A 13,370-nucleotide genomic window follows, 5' to 3' on the forward strand; every position below is an offset into this window, starting at 1 on the left:
CATGTAATTTATAATTACACCTAGATAATTACTTCTGCTGTAGCTGGTATGAAACTAATAGTTTAACCACTAAACAGTTAGATAAGCAGTAGAAGAATCTGTCATCTGAACATTAAAATCTTACTATTGCGACTTCGAAACTGGCCAACATTTTAAATCATTATTCTGTTTATATATATATATATAAATATATATATATATATATATATATATATATATATATATATATATATATATATATATATATATATATATATATGCATGTAAATGTTGTTGTAACTCCAAACTGAGAATCTGCATTTTAACTTTGCAGGGTCTTCAGAATTACCTCCAAAATCAAGGGTGGTACCTCCAAAATCAATGTTGTTGTAACTCCAAACTGAGAATCTGCATTTTATATTGTTCAATAACATTTGGTTATTTAATTAGGTCATGTTTTAATTATTAGACAACATAAAATTAGGTCATGCTTTCATTTTAGACAACATATTATCAATTAGTTAGCTAATTTTCAATATCAAACATGAACTAATAATTTTTCGTAACACAGTAGTAAAATTTTGATGTCCTAACACATATTGTCTTTAACATTGTTTTATAAAGATATGTAACTAAATACAAACAATTTCAATGATGTATTATAAACTATTTTTATGCTTATTAAACCTACCCGTGTGGTCACACGGGCCCTACAACTAGTAAAGACCAAAATGCCCTCCATTCCTACTTATTAGGAGTGTCACATGTTATCATCACAATCCTTCTTAGGCTACTTAGACAAAATTCACTTTTTAGTGGATCCTTCCCTAATATTTAAATCAAGAGATTGTGTAACATTAAAACCATATTTAAGCGATTTTAATAAGTCGGTATTAAGTCTTTGTTTTAAATTACGTAAAAAATAGGATTATATCGAGCTGATAGTGGGGGGATAGTTAATACCATTATTAAGGACGCCAACCAATCCATTGCTTCTACAGCTCACCCATACTACTTCTATATATAATTTACTAGGTTATCACCCGCAAATTTCGCGGGTAGGAAAATTTACTTTATATTAATCGAACTATGTCACAAACTTGTTTTATAATTATTTTGAATTGAAAGTTGTAGTCATTAGAGTTGCGAGTAGGGTCACAAACTTTGGGCAAGAACCGGAGGCAGAAACTTGCCACACTGAATGGCCCACGACACAAAAAAACAACTTTTATTTATTATAACAAATTACGAGAAATTTATTAATGTTGATCAAAATAACTTATCAAGATCAACGTTGTGTGACTCAGAAATGCATAAATAAGGCCGGTTATAATTTCAGGAACAAATACAAATAATATAAAGGAGAATCATGTATAGGGAAGTGCGTTGCAACAGTGGTGAAGTTGTATCCTTACCCATCTTGCAGTAGATTTAATTCCCAAACAATAATAAATTTCCAACCCAAATTCTGACCATAATGTACACCATTTGAATTTGATGACAAGAACATGTTAGTTAGGATCACTTATTGATGAAAACCAAATGCTATCAATATTTTGTTTACACAAATCGATGAAAAGCATCCTCTTATCAAGCAAAGAGAGATCAAAAGGCAATTTACCAAAAAGCTTGAGAGACTCGTGGCGACTCCAGCCGTTGCACCCATCCAGGGTGCATCGCGTAGAACCCGACTCCTTTGTCACCATAGTTTTGAGCCCATTTTTCTGTCAGTACTACCTACAACAACATAAACATGTCCAACATGTAAATAATCCCTTTTAAACCATGAACCATTGACACTTGAGCTAAAATCATTCTATTCAACAATTCAGGTATACTATTCCGGTCAATAGTATAATTTTTGTACTCAAATTAAAGCATTAACTAATTACAACCGAAAAAAGTGTTTGTGGCTCAACCGGAACCATTTTGACCAGTCACACAACCTTTGCGCCCCATTCATTTTGCCACCTCTAGTTGACACGGGTTACTCAAAGTAAATTATATAATATTTAACAGCGTTGATATAAAATTTGAAATGAAACAAATGCCATATTAAATTTGTAAATTTAAATTATAATTAAATTTGATTTGTTTTCTGTAAGTTACTCTCGGTGATGCAATATATTGGTTATAGATTGTCCATTTACCAACAAAATATAACAATTTATAAATGAAAAAAAAATTATACAAAATACATATCAGTATTTATCAAAAAAATTATCAATAATTACATATCAAAATCCATCAACCCGCCAACCTATACGATTGAACAAATGAAATCATTAGCATGGTTAGGGTCTTAAGGCATGCGACAAAAGAGCCAAACCCCGGACACTTCTTTGTCACCATTACCCCGAGATCGCGTTAGTCGGTTCCTTGTTCTTGTCTTCGAAACCCTCACACTTCTAAGTCTCTCTCTTTTCCTCTAGTCTCTCTTATTGCTCTCTATCTCGCTTATGTTTCTCCCCCTTTCTTTTTGTATCAAACCTGCAGCAAAACATATGGGTAAGGGTAAAGTTGTAATTTTGTTCCAAGGACAAAGTTGTGGGAGCAATACTGTTCAATCCAGTTTTTTACTATATTGTATAATATAATATAACGTAAAAAAAACTACATACTTCATAACTGACTTTGAGGCATTGGAGCTAGGATGAGCAAATGGTACTAGGTACCGGTTTCGAATTTCCCGAACCAAATATTTTCGGTTCTGGTTCGCTACTGGCATTTAGCTTTTTCGGTACCTGCTCGGTACCGGTTTTTACCTTCAAATACCAGTCCATGCCGGTATGCCAAAATAAGGCAGTTCTATGCCCTTTTGTAGTTGGATTACAACTGGTCTTGGCATAACATAACTTTGTCTATAGCTATACAAACTGAATTTGTGTAAGTCATTCATTTCCATGAATTATCATGAATTACCCTAAATGATAATGGAATAAAGTTAAAAAAAATTACCATCATGTTCTTGGCTAGCAGTTATATGTAATGTCTACTCTTAAGGGCTTTTTCTTTCCTTCACATAATTAAGATGCGACTTTTCAGCAGCAATGCTATTTTTCTCAACGCATTTACCTTAGTAGTAATGCCATTTCTCCTAACGCATTTACCTCATAGATTTTGGTGTTGGAAGGGTACCCCATTGACAATGTTGTCAAAGATTCTCAAGACACTTTTTTTATTATCAAGAGGGCAGAGTTCGTATTACCTTGAACGCAAAGTCAAACGGGGAAATCCATACTGAGTAAATTGCCAAATTAACAAAAAATTGTTGCCATGCCCTGAACAAAAAAAAGAGTTCAGAACCTAGAGATACAAAATTAATAATACTCGTTTGTAGAAGTGAGTGATAAGTCTCTCTTATATCATATATCAAAAGGGTTGACTGCGTATTACATTGTCGCAATCGGGTATATAACATATAAAAGATGGGGCGCATTCATGTCAAATTCCAAATATAGACCAGGTAATAGGCTGTAAGAGTTTTTGAGATAAAAGTTTATGGGCCAATGGAATCTGTCTTACAAAGATGGCTCTCTTTGTAAGTATTAAATGGTAATTAACTACTAAAATAATAAATAAATCATCATTCTGAAATTCAAAATGAGTCTAACCGTAATACTATGTTCAACTGACTCCAATAACTCTACCACACATTGTTCTTCATCTTCACCATAAAACCTGTTGTCTGTCCCGATTTTACAATTAAGTGGCCTACCTTGAACATGAACCTAATAAATAGCTCCAAAAAAGAGGCTTGTAAGTGACAAATAAAGAGCACGCATTAAAATATAAAATCTCCTAGACGACTCTACTTCATGTATACAAACTAAAACGAATATAGAGTTTCAATCGGGTCGAAACATAATCGAAACTGAAAAATACAGATAAATGGAGCCGATTGCCTGTTGTTCAGTTCCATTCTGCATTCGATTTAGAACTGATTTGGTCCAAAACCAGACTATGGAAGAAAGACCCATTTTGTTAAAGGTAGATTTATTAAAATAGTTTAAATAAATATATTGATTCTAAATTAGGGTTGTGATACTTACGTCTGAAAGAAAATAGTATAAATCATACCTCATAAGGAGAATGGAATAACCAGCTTGAAGTCTTTTTTGAATAAGGTGTCATTTTGGTTGCCGTGTACTCTCAGCAACAATAGAGCCTCAACACTTTCACAGTCAAACTACATCAACAGACTACAAACGCACAAATTAACAATGTCTCAATTAACATAAAATAAGGAAAAATTATCGTCAATTAGGGTTTCATTTCGTTTTTTTTTTCAATTTGCAATTGTTGACGCTACAGTAGTTCAAATATACGATTGCGATAATGATAGAGATGAGTATGAGAATGAATGATGGTGGATTTGAGGAAAATGAAAGTCTAGAGAGAGATTAAAATCAAAACGACACATGGAATCAAAGTATGAGGATGCCTGCCTCCTCCGTTTGATTCTTGATAAATTACAGCCTGAATTACATGAAAGGAGCGTTCTAATCAGTGCTTACCTTGATGTGTGAAGCACTGTTTTTGAAGTTTCTGGTTGGCTGATGGCCGCGATTAGCATACTCGTTGCCAAAACCATTGAGAAGATGGAAACCACCGGAAGAGAGGTAGAGACATCAGAAATCAGCGAATCTACACATGATCACGATTAATGTGAGATAACATAACACATCCACCAAGTTGAGCAATCCAGTGAATACACATCGAAAACTCAAAACGTGAAGCATGAATGCTAATTTTACAGAAAGGAATAAAAGTAATACTTAATTAAACCCGAGAAAATAATGATAGATAACCTACTTTGCAAGATATTTAATGATGAATAACCTGCTTTGATGTCCATAGGTTGAGGCCTTTGAGGATCGTTGCCGACGTAAGCTTTCAAGTCCTCCTTGACATCTGGTCGAGCTGAACCGGTGGCAGAAAATGAACCCCTACTCGAAATTGTAGCTGTTGTTGCGGCTCTCCTCTCACCTTTTACTTGTAGCTGTTTTAGCAACGTACATCTATATACAAAATTCGTAAAAAATCACAAAGCAATCCACTATGCAAAATAAAGAGGCCTATACAAAATTAGCAAAAGTTATTTCATGTTTGATCAAGCAAAAGTTATTACATTTTAACATATAAAGAAATAAGCTCACCTCCCTATTACAAACAATGTCGTATTCCCCCTTCTGGCCCACATAAGGACCACAATTGAACAGTTGTCTACGTGCCACGTTTCCAAAAGAGAAAAAAAAAGAATGTAAGCAAGTTTGGTAACAGGTCAAATATGAAGCAACATAAAAACAAACAAATTTTTATGCGGTTTGACACTTTGCTCATTGAAGTTTGAAACCAAAGAAATATTGAACTTTACACACATTTATCAAGTAGGTAATATATGACCAATAATGACAACTGATGTAACACCCCGTGTTTTCAAGTGTCAAAGTCCAAGTCAACTTTGACTTTCTTTGACTATAATTAGTCTATTTTTATGTTTTATTTGTATTATGTGGAGTAAGTGTTGTAATCAAGAAAGAATCGAAGTAATCGAATGTTTTATCGACCCGAACCGACTTACGACTGTGAATAGTAGGAAGTAAAAATGCGATAAAGTTAATCAATTAGTAATCAAACCGATCTAACCATCATCGAACTCGAATCTCGAACTATGCGAATTTGGTGTTACATTACTTGTGTGTGTGCCTAATGTGTTACCTGTGCGTGCTTACTTTATGTTTTGTGTGGTGATTAATCGAATCAATCGAAACTCGAAACTCAAGTCAAATGAAATCAAAATCGAATTACGACGAATGGTAATGTAAGGATAGGGTGAAATATAGATGATTGTATGTTAGATATAGTAGTTGGGACTGAAAGTAATTTGAATAGGAAACTCTATCGTATTCGTATCATCTTCAATCGAAATCGAAATATCAAAAATCGTCGCACCAGACACTCGAACCAGGCTGGTGATCGATCAGGCTGTCAGCCGATCGAACAGCCCAGCCGATCGGACAGACTGTCCGATCGAGCTGTCCAATCGGGATGCCTGGCCGATCGGCCAGCCCTTTCCTCTTTTGGAGCCTATAATTAGGGCTGCCATTGTCATTCTTTCCACTTTTGGAAACTCTCTGACCGACCAGCTCGTGCTCCTCACCTTTTCTCAGATTTCTTCCGATCCCGGTAAGTTTTCATCCTAAATCTTGTACTTCCTTAATCAAAACATGCTCCTACACCTTCCTATCTTTCAAATCTTGATTTCTAACCGTGAAATCATCAAGATTCAAGCATTCTAGGATGATGTCATCATGGTGTTCTTCAAGAACATCATGTTTTGGCCTCAATCCACCAAGAAAAGCTCAGATCTAACTGATTTCCACATAAACAAGCTAAGATCTATCAAAGATCTAAACATTTACTTGATGTGAAGGATTGAAAGAAGGATTTTCAACTTTCTTTCAACTTTTGTACACTCAATGCCTTCAAACCGGTAGAAACGGAGCTTGAGCCAACTCACTAATCATTCTAATGATTGTATGGCTCAAGATTCGGGTTCTATCCACGAGGTTCACCGACTTCGGGTTAGACGTTAAACCGCCGTTCCAAACCGTTCACTGGCCGGACTTGGGTGATTCCTGTCCGAACCAGAGAAACAAGTAAGAACGAAGGTTCCTTGGTTCAGCTCGTTGTCAAACTACCTTAATATAACGTCAAATAATCAGAATAGCCAAGTGTTAGACGAACAGGCCGACCAGGTCAGGATGCTGGCCAAACGGTTAGGCTGTTCGAACGAACAGCCCAACCGATCGGACAAGCCAGCCGATCGACCAGGCCAGCCGATTGGCTAGCATATGGCCCCACACTTTGACAATTTCATGAAGTATGGTATTGAACGAGGTACTGTTCGATCGAACAGCTGTTCGTCAACATTACTCCTCGGATCATGAGATACTATGCTTCAACACTTAGTCGATTTTTCAATTCGTTCGACGTATTGGAATGCCACCCGATCGAGCATGCCGTTCGATCGAGTATGCTGTTCGATCGAGTGACATCCTGCTGAGGACTACTACTGAAGTTCCTAACCGATCGGTTAAGCCGGCCGATCGAACAGACCGTTCGATCGATCGACCTGAAAAGTAAGAACATTTCAGTGTTCTCAAATACTACAACGAAAACTTCAAAAGTTCAAACCATCATACACAAACACATCCTACTCAAAGGAAGAGACAATCCACTCGAACAGTCCGGCCGATCAAACCTACCGGCCGATCGAACAGACTATCCGAGCGAATTGTCTAACCGAACGAACATCCTGTTCGATCGAACCTGCTGTTCGATCGACCAGGCTGTTCGACCCACTTACACTTGTTTCCATTCTACGTGATTATTCATCGTTATGCTATCGAACTGTTCAGGCTAACCCTACTCTCAAGCGCTCCCTTCAATCCATCAATTAATCGCTGTGAGTATACTCGATCCCTTTTTGCTTTTAGCAGTTTTGGGTGTTACATACGTTACTTATCAAAATCACAATCGAACACACTACTCAATTATTTGAACGCTAACCGTTATGCATGTATTACGTGACTAAATGAATGCTTGTTGATTGTGTTTACACGTGGAATACTGTCTACCTGCCTTAACGACGTAGTACTATAGTTTGGACTCAGCACCCGTTCACACGGGGGTTGTTAAGGACAATTACTTGCATGGATTACGGTGGTAATCATGTATTGCGAATCGTCTCGGACGGTCAACCCGCAGTCATTGGTATCGATAGGTCCATGTCGATAATTAACATGCTTCGTTTTCCTCTGTGTATGTGCTGGTTATGCGTAAACTATTTCGAACTCTATATGCTATTATCAAACTTATATGCTCACCTTTACATTATATGTATTGACTTTATTTTAACGTATGTGATAGGTGTATAAGATGTTTGCTTGCTAGGAAAGCGAGGCTAGAATAAAGCTCTAGAGGCCCCCAACAAATAGTTGTCTGTCAGGAAAAAGCAACTAGAGCATAGTTGTCTGTAGATCTTGTCAGTCTGGGTCTTTAGGAGCATTTGAACAATATTTATTTGTCTTATTTAAATCTGAGTTGTCAGAACAGAATATTTGACTAGTTGTTATTTGTAATAATTTGTTTGTTATTTGGGACACAGTATGGGACGTGTTATTTAAACTGAATAGTGATTATAATTGTTATGGAAACTTCTGGACAATCTGTTTCGCTCAGTGCCATGCCCTGATGATTCCGCCATCGGTTGGGGTGTGACAGATTGGTATCAGAGCCATAACTATAGGGAATTAGGCTAGACACGACCTAGTCCGGGTCGCTGTCTTAGAGACCTAGACTATAGTTAGGAACCGACAGACCAAGCTTATGTGCTGTATCTAATATTCTTCGCTATCACTGCACTCGAATTTTCAAATAGAGTCAAGCGATTTAGTCGAGATTAGGTGTGAAAGCCGCAAACTCTCGACTAAATTGTTTGATTGATGCTGATTTTATCAATTTATTAACGATTTCTTCATTATTTTCGATAACGAACGAGGAGAATTATACCAAATCAGGAGTGAAATCCATATTTTGATGAATAATCTCCTCAAATTTTAGTAAAACAAGGAAGAAATTGCTAAGCCAGGGGTGAAAACCCGAACCTTGGCAACTTATTCCAACTTCTACTCATCTCACCAAAGCCTCGACGAATTCCAACGACCTGAACTCACAAGTATGACCTAGGGAATACGCGTTGAATGCCCAAGAATCGAGGCAGAAACGCGATCCCGAAAGTCGAAAGGTGACGACAAGTCTACTGTGAATAGTCGAATCGCTTTGGATAGTCGACAAGTCTACTGTGAATAGTCGAATCGCTTTGGATAGTCAGTGTCTAGTATCCGCAGACAATCTACTTCTCGATTTTATGTGTTTCGATTCTGAGCCCGCAACTGCCTACTCTGATCATTCGTTGATTTTAAGTGTTTTAAGTGTGCTTGCCCGTTTATGTGTTTAATTTTGATTTCGCTCGATTTTTGCTATCACTTCGATCGACACACACGACTCGTATTGCTATCCTATCTCAAAACTCTAACAAGTCGCTGCAATTCTAGACAATACTATGATACGATATACGCTATACTATACTCGGTATGCTATACGATTATACGATACTACTCGACATGCTATATGAACAATACGCGAACCTTGAATGATAGGATCTTGAGGCAGTCAGAATGCTCAATGTGCTTATAGGGAACCACGTACCTAGTGCCTCTATGATTAAATGCCTATGTGCTTATGTGCCTCTGTGCTTAGGTGTCTTTGTGCTCTACGTGCCTACGTGCTTATGTGCTTCTGTGATTACGTGAATCTGTGGTTATGTGCCTACGTGTTTATGTGTGATGCGTAATTCGACGTGTTTCTAAGCTTTAGTAAGTAGTAGACGTGTGAGGTGAGATTCGATTTGTTGTGTCTAAGACATACGACGATGTCTGTTGCAGACCATGTCGTCATCTGGACACCGAACCCCACTTACTCGCCAAGAGAAGAGAGACAGGCGTCTTGCCACTATCATTGCCAAGAGTGTGGCAAAAGCTGTGAGCGATGTCTTCGAAAACGCCAGCAAATCGTCTGAGGAGTCGCGAATCGATGCTCCTAAGGATGCCAACAAGACTGGTTTTAGCTTCAAACAGTTTAAAGCATGCGAACCCAAAGAATTCGCCGGAGAAGATGGCCCTACCGCCATGTTTCAATGGTTCGATTCAGTTGAAGTCACTCTGCCCCAAAGCGGCTGTCCTGAAAATCTCCGCACCCTCAATGCTACAGGCATCTTCCAGTCCCGAGCTTTGGACTGGTGGACGGCCGAACGAAACAAGCGTGGAAATGATGCAGCTTATGAGCTGACTTGGGAGGAGTTAAAGGCTATTATGATGGACGAGTTTTGCCCTCCCCATGAACGCCAAAAGCTGGAGGATGAGTTTTGGAACATCAAGCAGAAGGATGGAGACAACGCTGCTTTAACTGCACGCTTTAAACAGCTCAGCATCATTTGTCCCAATCAAAACAAGACGTCAGACATGGCCATCAAGAAGTATATTCGAGCTCTACCTGATTGTGTTGCCGATTTCGTTCATGCTGCCAAGCCATCATCGATTGAAGAAACCTACCTGCTTGCCGCCGAGATCAATGACAAGCGGGTAAAGTCGGGTTTTTGGGAAAGCATACCAAGTCTCTGCATCAAGCCACCGCCACATCGACCGTCGACACCACCACTGCTCAACCCTCCAAGTCGTCAAGAAGAAAGAAGAAGCACAACAACAACAACTCCAGCAACAAGAGCTATGTTGTGGCAACGACCGCTGCTCCTCTGCAAGCCGTACAGGCTCAGCAGCAGTCGCACCATCGACAAGCTCCAGTGATCAATGCACCGCCCGCTAAGCGCGCGTACACAGGTCCCCACCCGCTCTGCCCAACATGCTCATACCATCATCCGATGGGAATCGCCTGTCGTTTCTGCGCCCACTACAACCTTTACGGGCATTTCACTGCGAATTGTCGCTATGGTCCCCGCCAAGCCCCAGTTCAAGCCGCCGCTCATCAAGCTCTACTTCCAGCCCCTCAAGGCCAACCTGCAGCTCAAGCACCCGTGGTCATGCTCGAGTCTGCTTTGCATGTGGTGACCCTAACCACTTTGCAAACATGTGCCCGAACAGGGTTGAGAAACAAGAACCCCAGCAGCAGCAGCAACAACAACAGCCTCAGCAGCAACAGCAAGCGGCCCGTGCCAGAACCTTTAACATCAACGCCCGTCAAGCCCAGGCTGACAACAACGTGGTTAATGGTACGTTCCTTGTGAATGGTATTTATGCGTCATGTTTGTTTGATACTGGAGCCGATAACTGCTTTGTGTTATTTGAATTCGAGAAGCTCCTTAGTCGTAAGCGTTCTTATCTTCCCTCGTCAATCGAAGTCGAAGTTTCTACTGGAAGAACCGTCGCCGCTAACTCTGTTCTTCGTGATTGTACCCTCGAGCTCAACAATCACATCTTCCCAATCGATCTTATTCCGATGCAACTCGGAAGTTTTGACGTCATAGTAAGCATGGACTTTCTTCGCGAAAACCATGCTGAAGTTGTGTGTTTCGAGAAGATGATTCGATTCTCGCTCGCGAATGGTGATCTTTTATGTGTGTACGGTGAAACAGCTTCAAAAGGTCTCAAACTCATGTCATGCGTCCAAGCTAGCAAGTATCTCCTCAAGGAATACAACGCTTTCTTGGCCAACATTGTAGTAGCGGAGAAGGATAAGAAAAAGAAGGTTGAAGTCAAAGACGTTCCAGTGGTTCGTGAATTTCCTCAGGTGTTCCCTGACGATCTTCCTGGACTACCGCCAAGTCGTGATATCGACTTTCGTATCGACCTTATTCCTAGAGCTAACCCTGTTGCTAAAGCCCCTTACTGACTCGCGCCAGCCGAAATGAGGGTACTCTCAAACCAACTCCAAGAGTTACTTGAAAAAGGCTTCATTCGCCCGAGCACCTCTCCATGGGGCGCGCCAGTCCTTTTCGTCAAAAAGAAGGATGGGTCGTTCAGGAGGTGCATCGACTATCGGGAATTGAATAAGCTGACCATCAAGAACCGTTACCCTTTGCCCCGAATCGATGACTTATTTGATCAGCTGCAAGGTGCATCGTGTTTCTCGAAGATCGATCTACGTTCAGGCTATCATCAGTTGCGCATACAAGAGGAAGATATACCCAAAACCGCTTTTCGCACTCGATACGGCCACTACGAGTTCGTTGTTATGCCTTTTGGTTTAACCAACGCACCCACGGTTTTTATGGATCTGATGAATCGCGTGTGTAAGCCTTATCTTGACCGTTTTGTCATCGGGTTTATCGACGATGTCTTGATTTATTCCAAGTCGAAAGCCGAACACGCACAACACCTACGTTTGATTCTCGAGTTACTCCAGGGGAACCAACTCTACGCCAAGTTCTCCAAGTGCGAATTCTGGTTGGAGGAGGTTCAGTTTCTGGGTCACATCGTGAATAGTCAGGGTATTCATGTCGATCCCGCGAAGATTGAAGCAGTCAAAAACTGGATTACACCTAAGAACCCGTCTGAAGTCCGATCATTTCTTGGATTAGCGGGCTATTATCGACGATTTATCGAAGGATTCTCTATGATCGCTGTGCCGCTTACCGCTCTTACCCATAAAGACAGGTCTTTTGTTTGGGGAACTAAACAAGAATATGCTTTTCAAACCCTTAAGCGCAAGCTCTGCAATGCTCCTGTTCTCACATTGCCAGACGGAAACAACGATTTCATTGTCTATTGTGATGCTTCCAACCTTGGTCTTGGTTGTGTTCTCATGCAACGAGACAAGGTTATAGCTTACGCATCTCGTCAGCTCAAAATCCACGAGAAGAACTATACAACCCATGATCTCGAGCTAGGTGCAGTTGTTTTTGCATTAAAGATTTGGCGACACTACCTGTATGGTACCAAGTGTACGATCTTCACCGATCACAGGAGTTTACAACACATCTTTAATCAGAAAGAACTTAATATGCGTCAACGCCGATGGGTAGAACTTCTTAACGATTACGACTGTGAGATTCGTTATCACCCGGGCAAGGCAAATGTTGTAGCCAACGCACTCAGCAGACGGAGTTATTTGCTCAGTATTCGCAATACCCAAGCCCAGCACAACCTCGAAGCTCTCATCCGCGAAGCCCAGCATGCGTGTTTTAATGAACGCACTCTGAAGAGGGAGAGAATCTACCACGATGGAGCTCAGATTGTAAGCAAAGCAGATGGGATTTTCTACTATCTGGACCGAATTTGGATCCCTAAGCGGACCGATTTGTGAAAGATTATAATGAATGAAGCCCACAAATCCCGGTATTCTATTCATCCCGGTGACGATAAAATGTACCAGGATCTTCGTTACAAGTACTGGTGGTCGGGTATGAAACGGGATATTGCCCTCTATGTTGGAAGTTGTCTGACTTGTGCAAGAGTTAAGGCTGAACATCAACGACCTTCCGGCTTACTCGAACAACCTCCAATCCCCATATGGAATTGGGAGAGTATAGCTATGGATTTCATAACCAAACTTCCGCCCACGCCATCCGGTCACGACAGCATTTGGGTTATAGTTGATCGTTTGACCAAATCAGCCCACTTTTTGCCAATACGGGAAGACTACAAGGTAGAACGACTAGCCCGAATCTACACCGGCGAGATCATTTGTAATCATGGTATGCCTCGTGACATCATTTCAGACCGTAACGCTTGGTTTACTTCGCGATTGTGGGAAACGTTTCAAGCGGCCCTTGGTACGTCGCTTAACCTGAGTACTGCATTCCATCCTCA

This window comes from Helianthus annuus, chromosome 4, assembly GCF_002127325.2.
Source record: "Helianthus annuus cultivar XRQ/B chromosome 4, HanXRQr2.0-SUNRISE, whole genome shotgun sequence".
Taxonomy (NCBI): domain Eukaryota; kingdom Viridiplantae; phylum Streptophyta; class Magnoliopsida; order Asterales; family Asteraceae; genus Helianthus; species Helianthus annuus.